A 17797-nucleotide genomic window follows, 5' to 3' on the forward strand; every position below is an offset into this window, starting at 1 on the left:
AATACAGGGATACACATGGTAGACAACTAAAAAGGAGATGGAGAAAGGAAAAAAATAATAATAAAAAAGAAAAGTGTAGTGGGGGCACAGGGCACTAATCCACCCAAGGGGAGGGTATTGTTTTTTTCTCCACAGGGAAAGAGGGACCAGATTTCAACCTGGTGCTCCAAGATGTGAATGCAACATACTAGCATGGAATAGGGAATCAGCGAGAGATCTGGGGGGCCAGCCGCAATCCCAACTACTATGTGGACACCTGCCCTCCCCCAAGGAGAATTTATTTCAAAGGATGACATTGAATCTGCAGTTCCAGAAGAGGGACATATGTGATCGGAGCACACAGGAGCAGATGAAGGGGGAGGAGGAGAGAGTGGAGCACATCGTGGCCCACCAGGCATTGAGGACCATCTTCCCAATTAGAGCAGCCAGTCCACAGAGAGGACCACATGGCTAGCCCCACTATGAGACATGACGCCCCTCACTGACCCATAGCCCTATAGGGGACAACATCAGAGACACAGTGTGGGAATTTCACTTATTGGATCCCGCCACACCGAGACAAAACATTAAGGAGGTGCAACAGAACAGCAAGAGAATGGAGCAGTGAGGTCCCCAGGGAATGCTGAAGGTGGACTCTGGGGCCAGGGCGTGGAAACACTTCTAAAGGCCAACAAACAATCCTTGAACTAACTACAAGCTTTTCTTTCTTGTTGTGTTGTTTTTTTTTTCATTGGTTTGTTGTTGTAGTTGTTTTGTTGTATATTGTTGCTTGGTTTTGCTCTGTCTTGTCTTTGTACATGTTATTATCTCCACAGGTCTGTCTATCTTAAGATAGACTGGATGAACAATTGGAGGAGAAAACAAAGGGACTGATAGTTCTGCAGGGACATGGGAGGGGGGTGTGTGGGTGGAAAGGTAGTGGTGTTAATAAACCCAGGGACAAGGGCATAACAAGCGATCCAAATTGCTGGTGAGGAGGGTGTGAGAGGCCTGGTTGGGCATGATCAAGGGTAATAAACTTAGATGAATTGCTGAAACCCTAGTGGGGACTGAGCATAACAGTGGGAGAGGAGGGAAGTCAAAGGAAATAGAGGAAAGAGCTGGGAGGCAAAGGGCATTTATAGAGGTCTAGATAAAGACATGTGTATATGCAAATATATTTATCCTTTAGGATGGGGAAATAGATCTATGTGCATATATTTATAGGTTTAGTATTAAGGCAGCAGAAGGACGTTGGGCCTCCACTCAAGTACTCCCTCAATTCAAGAATACTTTCTTCTATTAAATTGGCATTCTATGATGCTCACCTTCCCGACAGAACTGCTGAGGACAAAGCGAGTGAACAAGCAAATGTGGTGAAGAAAGCTGATGGTGCCCAGCTATCAAAAGAGAGGGCGTCTGGGGTCTTAAAGGCTTGAAGGTAAACAAGCGGCCAACTAGCTCAGAAGCAACAAAGCCCACATGGAAGAAGCACACCAGCCTGTGTGATCACAAGGTGCCGAAGGGATCAGTTATCAGGCATCAAAAAACAAAAAATCATATCATTGTGTGCTCACCTCCCTGATATGACCGCTGAAGACAAATGGGTGCATACGCAAATGTGACGAAGAAAGCTGATGGTGCCTTGGTATCAAAAGATATAGCATCTGGAGTCTTAGTGGCTTGAAGGTAAACAATCGGCCATGTAGTTCAGAAGAAACAAAACCCACATGGAAGAAGCACACCAGCCTGTGCGATCACAAGGTATCAAAAGGATCAGGTATTAGGCATCATCAGAACAAAAAAGTTTTACCATAGTGAATGAGGGTGGGGGGGTGCAGAGTGGAGTCCCAAAGCCCCTTTGTAGGCCACTGGACATCCCCTTACAGAAGGGTCTTGGGGAGGAGACGAGCCAGTCAGGGTGCAATGTAGCAACGATGAAAAATACAACTTTCCTCCAGTTCCTAAATGCTCCTTCTCCTCCAACCCCCACCCCACTGTCATGATCTGAATCCTACCTTGCTGTCTGACTAGACCAGAGAATGTACACTGGTACAGATGGGAACTTGAAACACAGGAAATCCAGGGTGGATGATCCCCTCAGGACCAGTGGTGTGTGTGGCAATACTGGGAGGACATAGGGAGGGTGGGTTGGAAAGGGGGGACCGATTTCAAGTATCTACATGTGACCTCCTCCCTGCGGGACAGACAACAGAAAGTGGGTGAAGGGAGATGTGGGACAGAGCAAGAGATGACAAAATAATAATGTATAAATTATCAAGGGTTCGTGAAGAAGTGGGGAGGGGGGAGGGACGGGAAAAATGAGTACCTGATGCCAGGGGCTTGGGTGGAGAGCAAATGTTTTGAGAATGATGAGGGCAATGAATGTACAAATGTGCTTTACACAATTGATGTATGTACAGATTGTGATAAGAGTTGTATGAGCCCCTAATAAAATGATTTTTTAAAGAAATTAAATGTAAAACCAATTTAATGTAAAGAAATCCTCACAGCTGAACCAATAGGTGACATCATATTAAATGGAGCAAAATTGAATTTGCCAAGGATTTCACCTTGCTTGAATCCACAGTCAATGCTCATGCAAGCAGCAATTAGGAAATCAATGACACATTGCATGGCTAAATCGGCTACATAAGACTTCTTTGAAATGTTGAAGAGCAAGGATGTCACTTTGAAAACTGAGGTGTGCCTGATCATGTGGTATTTCCAATTATCTCATGTGCATGTGAGGTTGGGTTGGATAAGTAAATCTGAAGAAGAATCAATATCCTTGAATTATGGTGCGGGTGAAGAATATTGAAAATTCCATGGACTCCAGAAGAATAAATAAATCTGGCCTGGAAGATGTACAGCCAGAATACTTCTGAGAAGTGAGGATTGTGAGACTTCATCTCACTTACTTTAGACATGTTATCAGGAAAGACTAGTCCCTGGAGAAGAACTTGATTAAGTTAAAAGAGGAAGATCCTAGACGAAGTAGATTGACAATGGCCACAAACCTAACAACTGTGAGGATAGTGCGTGGTGAAGAAGTGCTTCACTCTATCACTATAACTTGCAATAGATTGTTGACGGCATCTAACAAGACCACCTGTCACTTTACCAGCACCAGGCCATTTTGACTACCGTGGCTGTGAAAAATGTTGTGAAAAAGAGAAAAATCAAAGTCACTGCCATCCAGGTGATGCTGACTCATCAAGATCCCATAGAACAGGGTCAGACTGCCCCTGTGAGTTTCCAAAACTATAACTCTGAATGGCAGTAGAAAGCCTATCTTTCTACTGTAGAGTGGCAAATGGCTTGGAACTACTGACCTTGCAGTTAGCAGCCTAACATGTAACCACTAGACCACTAGGGAACCTGAGATCAGGTTATTCTTCTTTAGTAGTGATTTGCTTATCCAGGGTCTCGTTCCTTTCCATTTAAATTTGGTGATTAGTTTACATTTATTTGAAAGGAATTAGGTTGGAATCTGGATCAGGATTGTATGATAGCTCAAGATCAATTTAGCTTGTATTGAGCTTTTCACATTGTTAGTCTTCCTATCCATAAATCTGGTATATTTCTGTTTAAGTAGACCTCTTTTGGTTTCGTGTGGTAGTCTTTGTAGTTTTCTTTGTACATGTCTTGTTTTTCTGGTTAGATTTATTCCTCAGTATTTAATTTTGATGTGGTCATTGTATACATTATTGTTTCTCTGAGCTCACTTTCAGAGCTCTCTGTTAGCATAAAAATGTCCAACTGATTTGAATTCAATATACCCTGATACTTTGGTGAATCTTTCACCAAATCTAAATCTAAATCTCTGAGATTGTCTATGCATAGTATCATATAATCTACAATTAGAGTTCTACATCTTCCTAGCCGGTTTGGGTGCCTTTAATTTCCCTTTCTTGCCGATAGCTCTGGCTAAGACTTTCGGTTCAACATTGATGAGGAGTGGTGATAAAGGGCATCCTTGTCTGGTTTTCATTCACCAGTGGCATACTTTCAGTTTCTCTCTGTTGACAGTAATGTCTGTTGTTTTTGTTTACATGCCTTGGATTATGTCGAGGACTTTCCCTTCTAGCCCTATTTTGTTGAGGTGGTTTTTTTAATTAGAAATGTATCTTGGACTGGACTGAAAAACACTCCTAAGGGCCAACGAACAATCCTTGAACTGACTACAAATTTTTCTTTCTTGATGTGTTTTGTTCTTTGTCAGTGGTTTGTTGTTGTTGTTTTGTTATATACTGTTGCTTGGTTTTGCTCTGTCTTCTTTTTGTGCATGTTATTATCTCTACAGGTCTGTCTAAATAAGATAGACTGGATGAATTGTCTGGAGGAAAAACAATGGGACCGACAGTTCCGGGGGGACTTGGGATAGGGGAAGGTGGGAGTAAGGAAGTGGTGTTAACAAACCCAGGGACAAGGGAACAACATGGGATCCAAATTGGTGGTGAGGGGGGAGTGGCAGGCCTGGTAGGGAATGATAAAGGGTAAGATAACGTAATGAAGAGGTATAGCTGTAACCCAGGTGGGGACGGAGCACACTAGTGGGGCAGGAGGAAGGTCAAGGGAAATATAGGAAAGAGCTAGGAGGCAAAGGGTATTTATAGAGGTCTAGACAAAGACATGTACATGCAAATATAAATGACGATGGGGAAATAGATCTATGTGCCTATATTTATAGGTTTAGTATTAAGGTGGCGGAAGGACCTTGGGCCTCTACTCAAGCACTCCCTCAATGCATGAATACTTTTTTTCTATTAAATTGGCATTCTATGATGCTCACCCTCCTGACAAAATCGCTTGCGGGTGAACAAGCAAATGTGGTGAAGAAAGCTGATGATGCCTGGCTATCAAAAGAGACAGCGTCTGGGGTCTTAAAGGCTTGAAGATAAACAAGTGGCCATCTAGCTCAGAAGCAACAAAGCCCACATGGAAGAAGCACACCAGCCTGTGTGATCACGTGGTTCTGAAGGGATCAGTTATCAGGCATCAAAGAACAAAAAATCATATCATTGGGTGCTCACCTCCATGATATGATCGCTGAGGACAAACGGGTGCATAAGCAAATGTGGCGAAGAAAGCTGATGGTGCCCGGCTATCAAAAGAGATAATGTCTGGAGTCTTAAAGGTTTGAAGGTGAACAAGCGGCTATCTAGCTCAGAAGCAACAAAGCCCACATGGAAGAAGCACACCAGCCTGTGCAATCACGAGATGTCGAAGGGATCAGGTATAAGGCATCATAAAATTTTTTTTTTAATCTTACCATAGTGAATGAAGGGAGAAGTACAGAGTGGAGACCCAAATCCCATTTGTCGGCCACTGGAGATCCCCTCCCAGAGGGGTCTAGAGGAGGAGATGAGTCAGTCAAGGTGCAATGTTGCACCAATGAAGAATACAGCTTTCCTCCAGTTCCTAAATGCTTCTTACCACCCCCGCCCCCTCCACCCACCATGAACCGAATTCTACCTTGCAAGTCTGAATAGAGCAGAGGTTGTACACTGGTGCAGATAGGAGCTGGAGGCATAGGGAATCCAGGGTGGGTGATACCTTCAGGACCAGGGGTGTGAGGGCTGATACTGGGAGGGTAGAGGGTGAGTTGGTTGGAAAGTGGGAACTGATTACAAGAATCTACATGTGACCTCCTCCCTGGGATGGACAACAGAAAAGGGGGTGAAGAGAGACGCCGGATAGGGCAAGATATGACAAAATAATAATTTATAAATTATCAAGGGCTCATGAGGGAGAGGGGAGCAGGGAGGGAGGGGGAAAAAGAGGACTTGATTCAAAGGGCTTACGTGGAGAGCAAATGCTTTGGAAATGATTAGGGCAAAGAATGTACAGATGTGCTTTATACAATTGATGTATGTATATGTATGGATCGTGATAAGAGTTGTATGAGTCCCTAATAAAATGTTAAAAAAAAAAAAGAAATGTGTCTTTGGTTTTCTCAAATCTTTTCTGCTTCAGTTGGTGTTGTCATGTGGCTGTTTTCCTTTATTCTATGTGATGGATTATATTATTTTTCTAATATTGACTTATCCTTGAATATTGGGTATGAATCCCACTTAATTGTGTGATTTGTTTGTTGATTTTTGAACCAGGATTTTGTCGTGAAATTTTGCATATATACTCATGATGAATATTGGCTTATGTATTTTCATTTTTTAATTTCATCTGTTACCCAGTAATTTTTCAGCAAGGATGCAGTCAGTGTCATGGGAGGCCATATCTGATCTCCTCTGGCTTCCCTGTTACCAAGGGGCCTACCTGGATATGCCTCCCCGTGCCATTCTTCTGTACTTAAACACCAGTCATTCCTCTCGAAGGCTTTGACTCCTCTGCTGGTTCAATAATTCATTGCCATGGCCACTCAGAATTCACAGACAATCCTCACAAGTCGGGGGTTATTAGGAAAGTTAATAGGTTACTACAAGTCCAGATCATTAAACAGAAGGATACAGCCATAGGTCCACAGCAACACCTCTCCTCACCCAGCTGCCAGACGACTCTCCAGTCTTCAGCAACGTAGTTCCATGTCTTCGCTTCAGCAAACCAGAGCCTGCCTGTCGCTCTACCTCACAGTTCCATATTCTCCGTGCTGGTCCACTTGCTGTGTCCCATAGCCTACATGTTACAGTCACTGGTGCCTCTCTTCTCGACCTCTGCCAGTTCAGAGATCTGGATTGTGATCTTTTGATGGTCCTGGGCCTTCTCTCTGTTCAGGAGTGATGACTTTTATGACTCATGGTGTTTGTCTTTGAGCAGACCATACAGGCAAGGAAACAAAAGATGTGACTTAAAGTCACAACATCTAATAGGGTCTAAAGATACCCTCAAGGAAACAGATGATGTGACTTGTGATTCACACCCTCTACTAAGGTCAGAATCTAACTCATCTTAATCCTACTCATTAGCATAGCAGGGAACTCTCTCAAAAATAGGATCAGGCATGAAGTCAAGAATTTTAATTTATTAATTAATTTTAAATGTTATTGGGCACTCTTACAGCTTTAAAATATATTTTATTGTGGGCTTTTACAGCTCTTATCACAATCCATACATCAATCCATTGTGTCAAGCACTTTTGCACATGCTACCATCATAATCTTCAAATATTTTCTTTCTACTTGAGCCCTTGATATCAGCTCCTCATTTTCCTCCTCCCTCACAAACCCTTGATAAATTAAGAATTATTATGTTCACATCTTATGTCATCTGCTGTCTCCCTTCACCCACTTTTCTGTTGTCCATCCCCCAGGAAGGGGTTATATGTTGATCATTGTGTTCAGTTCCTCCTTACTCTGTCCCCCTGACTTCACTTATCCTCCTACTATCACAACTCTCATTATTGGTCTTGAGCGGTTAATCTGTCCTGGATTCCCTATGTTTTGAGCTCTTATCTTTACCAGTGTACATTCTCTGGTCTAGCCAGATTTGTAAGGTAGAATTGGGATCATGATAGTGGGGGGAGGAAACATTTAAGAATTAGAGAAAAGTTGTATGTTTCATTGTTGCTACACTGCACCCTGACTGGCTCATCTCCTCCTTGTGACCCCTCTGTAAGGGGTTGTCCAATTGTCTACAGATGGGCTTTGGGTCGCTACTGCACCCTCCCTCTCATTCACATTGATATGATTTTTTGTTCTAGGTCTTTGATGCCTGATACCTGATCCCTTCCACAGCTCATGGTCACACAGGCTGGTGTGCTTCTTCCATGTGGACTTTATTGCTTCTCAGCTAGATTGCCACTTGTTTATCTTCAAGGCTTTAAGACCCCAGATGCTATATCTTTTGATAGCCAGGCACCATCAGCTTTTTTCACCACGTTTGTTTATGCACACATTTTGTCTTTAGTGATCGTGTCAGGAGGGTTAGCATCGTAGTATGTTGGGTTATTAGAACAAAGTATTCTGATGTTGAAGGAGTACTTGAGTAGACACCCAATGTCTGTCTGCTGCCTTAATACTTGACATATAAGTATATGCACATATATCTATTTCCCTATTGTTTTTTATATATATATATACTCTGCAAACATCCTTTGACTCCTAATTCTTTCCTCTGTTTCCTTCTACTGTCCTACTATCATGTTCGTCCTTCATTTGGTTTCAGTAATTCCTCTCAGCTACATTGCCATTGATCAAGCCCACCACATATCCTATTACCCTCCTCACCCTTGATTTTAGATCACTTGTTGTTCCCTTGTCCCTGGGTTTGTTGACACCTCATTTCCTTCCCCTACCTCTCTCTCTCCCATGTACCCCCTGAAACCGTCAGTCCCATTGTTTTCTCTGATGGATCGTTTATCCTGCCTTATCTAGATAGACATGCAGAGACAATAATAAGCACAAAAACAAGACAAAACAAAAGAAAAAAAAGCAAACAAGAACCCACAACAAAATAGAAAATCTTTTAAATAGTTTCAGATCTGTTTGCTGATGTTTAGGAGTGTTTTCCAGTCTAGTCTGATGGGGTGTCATGCCCTGGCTCCAAAGTCTATTTTGGTATTCCCCAGGGACTTGTTTGCTCTTACACCTCTTATAACATTCCATACATCAATTGTATCAAGCATAGTTGTACATATGTTGCCATCATCAGTTTCTAAGCATTTACTTTCTATTTGAATCCTTGGTATCAGCTCCTACTTTTGCCTTCCTTCCCCCATCCCCCCCTCATGGCCCCTTGATAAGTTATAAATTATTGTTTTTCATACCTTACACCGACCACTCTGCCTTCACCAGTTTCTGTTGTTCATCCCCCTGTGGGGGTGCTTATGCATTGAACATTGTGATGGGTTTCCCCCTTCCTCCCCTTCTCCCACCACCTTCCTCCTACCCTCCTGGTATCTCGCTACTCTCCTTTCTGTTCCTGAGAGGTTTATCTGACCTGGATTCCATGTGTTGTGAGCTGTTATCTGTACCAGTGGACATGCTTCAGTCTAGCCAGAACTGAAAGGCAGGAGTGGGTTCATGATAGTGGCAGGGGGAGGGGTGAGGAAGCCTCAAAGAGCCAGAGGATTATTTTGTGTTTCATTCGTTGACTCATCCCTTCCTTGTGACTCTTCTGAGAGGGGATGTCCTATTGTCTACAGGTCTCTGCTCCAAACCCCCTCATTCTCAACAACATTTTTTGTTGTCGTTTTGGGTCTTCTGGTGCCTGTTACCTGATTCTGTCATAAAGTCAAGAATTACAACACATCACATAAGGAATTATGGCTATAAGGATGATTTTAATTGACTAATCTCAAAGGGGCTATTCGATTTCACAAAGAATACTGTCTGGAGTCTTAAAAGTTTGTCTTCAAACAAGTCACCTTCTAAGTGAGGCGTCAGTTAGGTCACCGTGGAAAAAGCACACGAGCCTTTGTGATCCAAATCTGAAGGAAGGAATAGTATCAGAGTATAGATTGTGAGCCCTTGGTTTTCAAACGCTATGGATGACAGTGGACGCCTCAGATCCATTTGAAGGGTCTTCACATGGACTCAGCCTCCAGAGCAGTGGTTCTCAACCCATGGGTCACGGCCCCTTTGGGGGTCAAATGACCCTTTGACAAGGGTCGACCGATTCATAGCAGTAGCAAAATTACCGTTATGAAATAGCAATGAAAATAATGTTATGTTTTAGGGTCACCACACATGAGGAACTGTATTAAAGGGTTGTGGAATTTGGAAAGTTGAGAACCACTGTTACAGTGAATCCCCGTGACCACATTATAGGGTTGTTAATAGCTTTATTATCAGGCAGAGAGCATTTTAAAGTCAATTGTGGCAGATGTAGTTAGGTTAAAATTGATTCCCCTTTTGACCCATTCTAAAGTTGTTTCAGGATTTTTAATATTTTCTGCTTTCCCCTTAATTGAGGTTTTTCTGTTTTTGTCTGGTCATTGTTGTTAGTTTTCATTTTTGTTTGTTTGTTTTGTATGATTTTATATGACTGTTTGTTTAGTATGATTTTCTGGATTTGAAATCCAGAATAGGCGGATCTATAGGGACAATAACTGGATAGGGGAATGGCAGGGAGAAGAAGGGAAATGGGGAGCTAACAGTAATGAGTGTGAGAGGAAGCGTTATGGAATTTATTGTAGGTGGGAGAACGGGAATCGAAGGAAGGCGGACCCAGACGTGTGTTTTAATTAACAGATAGTATTAGAGGTAGGACCTGTGCGGGTGTTTAGAACGGAATGAGAGTCCAGGGGGCAGGGTGAGGGGAGATTGGAAGGAGTGAAGAGAGAAAGCCCAAAGTAAGAAAGGGAGAGCTAGAGAGGAAGAGGCCAAGGGATGGGTGTGTGGCCACAACAGAAGGTGAAGAAAGTCAGAGAGAGCAAACAAAGGAATCCCATGTTAATAAAATAAGCGTTGGGATCAGAAATAACTTATTATGTCTAAAAGGAGCTGCGCTCCCTACCCCCTCCCATTGCCTGTAGCACCAGCAACACTGTGAAGGGGCAGCGGGTGGTGGTGGTGGTGGTGATGGATCTGTAAGACTCAAGGGAGAAGGCGAGGTGCCATGTCATGCTTGGTGGGGATGGAGAAGGGGTTATAGATGCTGGCTATGGCTGAGAACCATAGTGTTACTGCTGGACCCTTTAGTAGTAATGTTTGTATACATCTTAATATGATTGAATGATTAAATTGTGTGATATGTGAAATATATGCCAATGAAACCATTCTTTAAAAAAGAAAGTGGCGTATGGAAGGCTCCTACTACTATTGTAGTATTATTGAAATAGTTGTCTATTTCAATCTTCAATTCTAAAAGAGTTTAATTAATGTATTTCAGCTTCTTTCATGTAATGCATATATATTTATTAGGGTTATGTCCTCTTGCTCAATTGATCCTTCAATTGTTATGTAATACCCTTTTTGTCTCTTATGGTGGATTTTGCCCTAAAGTCTATTTTATCAGAAAATAATGTTGCAATCCCTGCTCTTTTTTTATTGCTATTAGCTTAATACATCTTTTTTCCATCCACCTATTTTTGACTCTTTTCTTTGTGTCTAAGGTGTGTTTCTTGTAGACCCCATATTGAGGGGTACAGTTTTCTTATCCATTCCACTACTCTCTGTCTCGACTGGTGCATTGAATCTATATACATTCAGTGTAATTACTGATACATATGAACTTATTGCTGTCTATTTGCTTATTTTTTGTATTTTTATTCTATGTAATTTTATATACTGAGTTCATTTTCTTGTGGGGTGTCTCATCATTTTCTTCAGTGCTGTTGTTTTACTGTTCACTAAATCTTCATGATTATCCCCTTTTACTTTGATGAAGTTTAGTCATTTTGTTTGAGATAACCCTGTAGTTTACTAATTTCTTCCCAGAGCAGTCTGTTCTGTCTTGGAATCTACTTGACTTCTTCTTTTCCAAGGTTTTGACCTGTACTCATCCATCTATTTTCTTTGTAATTGTCATCATTATGAATAATATTTCTGGTTCCTTGATTTCAATCTCATCAATCTATTTTCTTTGGGGTGCTTCTTTATCTGGGTTAACTTTGGGGTAGTGTTGCCCTGTATGGTCACTGATTGTTAACTGATGTTCAGTCTCTGTCCAAAGAAATCTTCTTAGGTGTTTTAGATATGTCTTCCCAATGCTTTCTTGCATGTCTGCTTTCTGCTGAGAAATCACAGCTTAGTCTTATTGGTTCCCCTTTGTAGGTAAAATTTTGTTTCTCCTGAGCAGCTTTTAGGGTTTTTCCCTTGTTTTTAATTTTGGAAAATTTGATTTTGGTTTGTTGTGGTGACTTTCTTGAATGTGTATCTTCTTGACTATCATGATATTAGGGGAGCTTTCTTCCAATTACACTCTGGCAACTTTCTATGTGCTTTTTGCTGCTTCTTCCTGTACGCTGGAATTTATATCACAAATTATTTCTGTTGATGATATCTCATATAATGCTCAGTGTCGGGAGTGATGAGGCCCGGCCATAACCTTGCCTGTCCGGAGCCATGAGGCCCGGCCATTGTCTTGATCTTTATTGCCTGAGCTCTGTAACTTTCCACAGGAACTGTTTTTTTCTGCAGTCATTGTTCTCAGGGAAACACCTGCGGCTTGCTTCCCCCATTTATTGTTCTAAGTGAAACACCTGCGGCTTGCTTCCCTTTCCCTGGCCTATATAAGCTGTAGCCTTTTACTCAATAAACGAGACTTGATCAGACTGCTGTTTTGTCTCCATTTCTAGTGTCTCTTGTCCCCCCAATTCCCACTCCCTCCTCCAGTGTCCGCGTTGAAGTTCCCGCGGGTTGGGACAGCTTAGGCTTTCTTTGGTTCCTTGTTATTTTTTTTCTCTAGCAGATTAAAATTGAGAACCTTATCTTCAAGGTAACTAATTTGGCCTCCATTGATTGAATTCTACTCCTTTGTACTTTTAATACAGTATTTCTGAAATCTTAGTGTTAATTTTCTGGATTTCTATTCACTATGTTTGTATGGTTTCTAATTTTTCTTTTATTTTGTCAATATATTCTTGTCATGGTTTCCTAAGTTCTTCTAAATCCACCCACCCACCCCCAATGTTTTCTTTGATTATATAGATTTTTCTATATAGTGTTTTCAGAGTTTTCCTATTTAGCGTTTTCAAACTGCTGACCTTGTGGTTCGCAGCCCATCATGCAATGCACTATACTATCAGGGCTTCTAGAACCACACATGACCCAAAATTCCATTCGCAAGTACATTTGAAAACAGAGACGTGTACAGTAGTGTTCACTGCAGCTCTATGCAAAAGGTGGACACAACCTAAATGACTGCCAAGAGATCAAGAAACTATGGTTCATACAAAAAATGGAGATTACTCAGTCCATGGAGGAGACAAAGACTTGGTCCATACTACAATATGGAGGAAGCGTGCAAACATTTTGCTGCATAAAATAATCCAGTTGCAAAAGAGCATGTATCATATGACTTCATTTATATGAAAAGGCAAAGGTACAGAGACCCACATTTATTAGTGGTTACTAGGGCCAGGAAGGAGCAGGAAAAGGCTGGGAAGGGGGATTTGTTGCTTATAGATAACTGAGTTTCAATTTATGATGGTGGAGAAATGGCATTGAATAAAAGTAAGGTTGCTCAATCAAGTGTTGCAAAACTATTTTAGTTCTGGTAATAAGTGCCCAGAAGCAACCCACTCTACCTAAAGGCACTCCACTCTAGCTTCTGGGTATTTCTTTATATCAAGGCATTCAGTTCGCGCTCCTTGGGTCAGTTAATGTAGCTCTACCCGGTGACTCAACTCAACTCAACTCAACTCAACTCAACTCAACTCAACTCAACTCAACTCAACTCAACTCAACTCAACTCAACTCAACTCTGCCAGCAAGCCTTTTACCTGAAGGGATTCTTTTTTGTTGCTCCACGAGCCATGAAGCCCTCTGTACTCCCTCCTGTACTATCTATTGGTTTTGCTCCTTCTGTGACCACAGTTTCTCTGATGCTCCTTTTTGCTGTCTTTAGTGTTATAGTCTCTTTCTCTTTCTTTCCCTCTCTCTCTCTCGCCCTCGCTCTCTCATTTTTCTGTGTCTTCTTGGTCCATGAAGTTCTCAGTGAAGAGATCCTAAGTCCAAATGTCATGTTCCACTCCTAGAACTTCTTTTTTGGTGATTACAAGGTACCCCCTTTCCAGATGGCTCTTTTAAGCCTAGCAGGATGGCAAAACTGACCAATTCCCTCCTTAGTGTTCCAAACACCTTGTTTGCATGGTTCTCCCTCCGATAAGGATGTTATGCCCCTTATTTATATTATTAGCACACTACAGTACAGTCTCCGTTGCGGGCCACAAGTACCTCATTTGCACAGTCCTACTCAGTCATTTCTTGGGAGCTATAAAGGCATTGTCTTTAGAAGTATTTCAGTGTACCACATTACAGCAGAGGGATATAGCTTATGGGAGATCGTGTATCACATTCTGGTCTGAGTTCAGAATATTGATTTCTAGGCCTATATTAAACCACAGCTTTTCAGAAGTTTTGATTACTTCTTTCCAGGTATAAGTATAAAAATTAAATATCACCTAGTGTTGGTATTTTGAATAATGGTGGGTGCTAACCTAAAGGTTGGCACTTCAAATCCACTCGTTCTGTGGAAGCAGTCAGTCTCCTCACTAGCGCTGTCATTTATGGCTCTCTGCTCCTGTAAAGATTTACAGTCTCACAAAACTTATGTCAGATTGCTATGAGTTGGAATTGATTCCATGACCATGGGGTTTTGTGCTGTTGTTTTAATAACTGACTCTTGCATGTACATAAAAATATTGCATAATTATGTTTGGGGGTTATAAAAATATAATCTTAATTAGCACAAGAGAAGTTTTATAGAATTCTGTTTACCTTGTGATATTATTGGTGGATCTAAAAGAGAATAATCCAATATGTTAACTCCATTGAGTAATTCTCATATGAGGTTACCTTAAAGGCTTTCTCCAAATGCCACGTACCTACCAGATACTGGAATGAGAATTTCACTGTGTTACCAGCCACTCCATGGGTGTCATGTTCACTTATACACATATGTTGTATGTAAGAGACATGTGAATGGTTTAGCTATAGTGAAAGTAATTTTGATGACTCACAGTGTTCAGTGGACAAACAAGAAAAACTCACAAGTGGTCTTCCTTGGCTCAAAAGCTGGGTGGTATGGAAAATGTCCATGGGTCCCCTCCCCTCTGGACGTGTGGCTAAAGGACCCTGAGGATCTCCCACTATTGATTTTATATTCCAGTGGTTGTGTATTTCATTGCCCAGAATGCCATGGAAAATTAACTGCTGATCACTCAAAGATTGGGGTAGATAGACATGAGGGTACCAGCCTGGAATTGCGTATCTTTAGCCTGGCTACTTACTTAGACAAACCAATAGGCAGACAGGGTGGTATAATAGTTTTTTTTGCAACCACAAGATGCTGGGGGCAACGGGTAAGAAGAAACACGGAGGAATTATAGTCAGTTGGGCCATCCAAAAGAACTCTGGGAACACAATGTTTTAATGTTCAGCTGCGAATCTAAAGATCAGCTCCACAGGTTGAAGCTACCAGAAAGACATGGCAATCTGATTTTGTGAAGATGGCTGCCTTGGAAGCCATTTAGGAATCTGTCCTACAGTGTCACCAGGAATTGAAATAGACTGGAAGGCAAAGGGTTTTGGTTTTGGACCCTTTGAAGGGCTGCCTTCTCTTAAGTATGTATCAGAAGGCAGAGCCTGCCTTGAAAGTTGTAAGGTCAGCATCATGTGTCCCCACTGTTGCATGCGCTGGCACTCAGGGACCTCATGTTGCTATCTATCTGGCCCTTACATTCTTTCCATCTCACCACTCATAATTCTCTCAAGTGTAAGTTTAAACATCGTTTCCATGCTCTGGTGCTTTAAAATGATTTCTCTTTGCACTCATCTAAATCTGCTAGATGTCTGCAGAGCTGACGGCAGACAAACACATACAATGATTGGAATTCATGCTAGCGTGTGTATGAATCACCAAAATACTTGCCATCCCACCCTCTCTTACTTCCGCAAGGCAAACTGGTAACTCTACCAAAGATACTCACAGCTTAAATAGACAAAAGAATACCTGTGATCAGGAAATGTAACTACTGTATATACTCAAATATAAGCCGACCTGAGTATAAGCCGAGGTACCTAATTATTACCTGGGAAGCCAGAAAAACTGATTGACTCGAGTATAAGCCTAGGGTGCAAAATGCAGAAGCTATTGGTGAGTTTCAATAATCAAAACAAGTGAAAATAAAAGTACTAAAAATTGAGACATCAGTGGGGTAATGTATTTAAATATTTATTTTAAATAAAAAACATAAATAAAAGGACAAGTCATTTAACATTAGTAAACCAGCACAGTAAGTGGAAAATAGGTTCAACAAAAACAATAAGGTATCAGCAATGATACCTTAAGCGTACCATTCCCTGAGCTCAATCAGCAACCAAGCTAAAATGTAAAGAGTTAAAATCTTTCAAAACTGGATTCCTCATCATCATCCGTATCCCAGTGCAGAGCTTCAGCTGGTGTGAGGTCATCATAGACGCTATCCTCACTGAGATCGCCGTCATCACCATCACTGCTGTCATTTTCATACAGAGCGGTCTTCACTGCCATCCATAGCATTACTAATACTACATTTCTGGAAGGCACGTCACACCATGTCTTCTGGAATGTCTTCCCATACATCTCGAACCCACTTTGCTATTAACTCTATGTCAGGCTTCATGAGATTTCCTCCTTTTGTTAGTTGGGCTTGACCAGATGACATCCATTCATGCCACATCCTTCGCACACAGTCTTTAAAAGGCTTATTCAAAGATACACATCATAGGATGGCTCTGATTGGTTAGATGTGAGTAAACAAACATTCAAAGCCCTGCAGTGTCAGTGGGGTTTTGAATGAACAGTGGAGAAAAGGCAATCACCCACGAGATAAGGTCGCTTCTCCCGTTACCTGGTGGTGGTGGGGCAGTGAGATGTTATACCTCCCTGAGGTACCACTGACCCATGTATAAGCCGACCCCCAGCTTTTCAGCACATTTTTTTGTGCTGAAAAACTTGGCTTATACATGAGTATATTTGGTAGGTAATTAGAGGAAGGTGAGACACAGGGATGAAGTGGATCTTTGATGGAGGGTGGGGATGGGAAAGCCTTCCTGATACCTCTCATCCCCCACCGTGCAAGCTGTCTGTGGCTGGGTGTCTCCTTGTAAGTCTCATCCCATTGCAAGGATCAAGCGGAAAACACTGCAATGTCAAAGGTTTTGTTTCTGGGATGTGTTGGCTTTTAGGAGAGAGTTAGTGTCCTGTAGGGTGGCTATGAGTCAGCATCAACTTGATGGCATGGAGTGGGTACTCTGTTTGAAAGCAACACTGCTGTTGGGCTGCCCGGTCAACTATCCTCTTTTACCCTGGGGATAGCCCTCTGCCATGTTAATTCCTCCTGGAAGAGGTTTCCCCCATCTCTCTGAGGTGGGAGTCAGACATGTTCATTTTGCTGCAAATTTTAAGAATAACTTTTCTCAATTTAACCACTTTATTCTACCTTTCCCTTGAGAATTTCCTCTTGATTTTAGTGCTAGGTTCAAAAGAAATGTATGTTTGGATTTGTTTTAGGGTACAGAAGGGACACCAATCTCAAATAGAATTTAAGGAGAATACTTATTAAGTCTTAAATGGACAAAAACAAGGCAAAGACAGAGACACATCATTTGGGTGAGGGAGGTCCCTAGCATTAAGTCAAGTGGCTGCTGAGGACTTAGAGCCAGGCAGCTACTGAAATGAGGCATAGAACACACAGGAAGCTCATAAACTCATGATTTGTGGCGGAATTTATCGGTGGCATCACGGTTAAAGGTGGGATTACACAAGTGGGAATGGGACCATGTTAGAAAAGCTTATGAGACTGGTCCAGGGCCTTCCCACCAGGCCTTCAGGACATGATTGATAGGGCATTATTTATGAGTATGCAACCCCAATATGGTGATTTCCATTAAGGACACACCCTGGCAAGCCCCAAGAGGGGCTGCCCTTCCCTGTCCTGGCTGGAGAAGGTGTGGAGGTAATCCACTTACCAATGCCCTCTACCTGAGGGCAAGATTATTCACATCCCTGAGCAAGGTTACTGTTCCGTGTTGCTGAGCCAGTTCCCACCGATAGTGACCTTATAAGCATAAGAGAACCAAAGTGCCAGGTCCTGCCCCATCCTCATAATTGTTCCTATGCTTGAGCCCAATGCTGCAGCCATCCACTACCCCTCCGCTTTATCAGGCATGATGGCCTTCTCCAGGGACTGCGATGTCCTCACAACATGTCC

The sequence above is a fragment of the Tenrec ecaudatus genome, chromosome 1 (genome assembly GCF_050624435.1).
Source record: "Tenrec ecaudatus isolate mTenEca1 chromosome 1, mTenEca1.hap1, whole genome shotgun sequence".
Classification (NCBI taxonomy): Eukaryota; Metazoa; Chordata; class Mammalia; order Afrosoricida; family Tenrecidae; genus Tenrec; species Tenrec ecaudatus.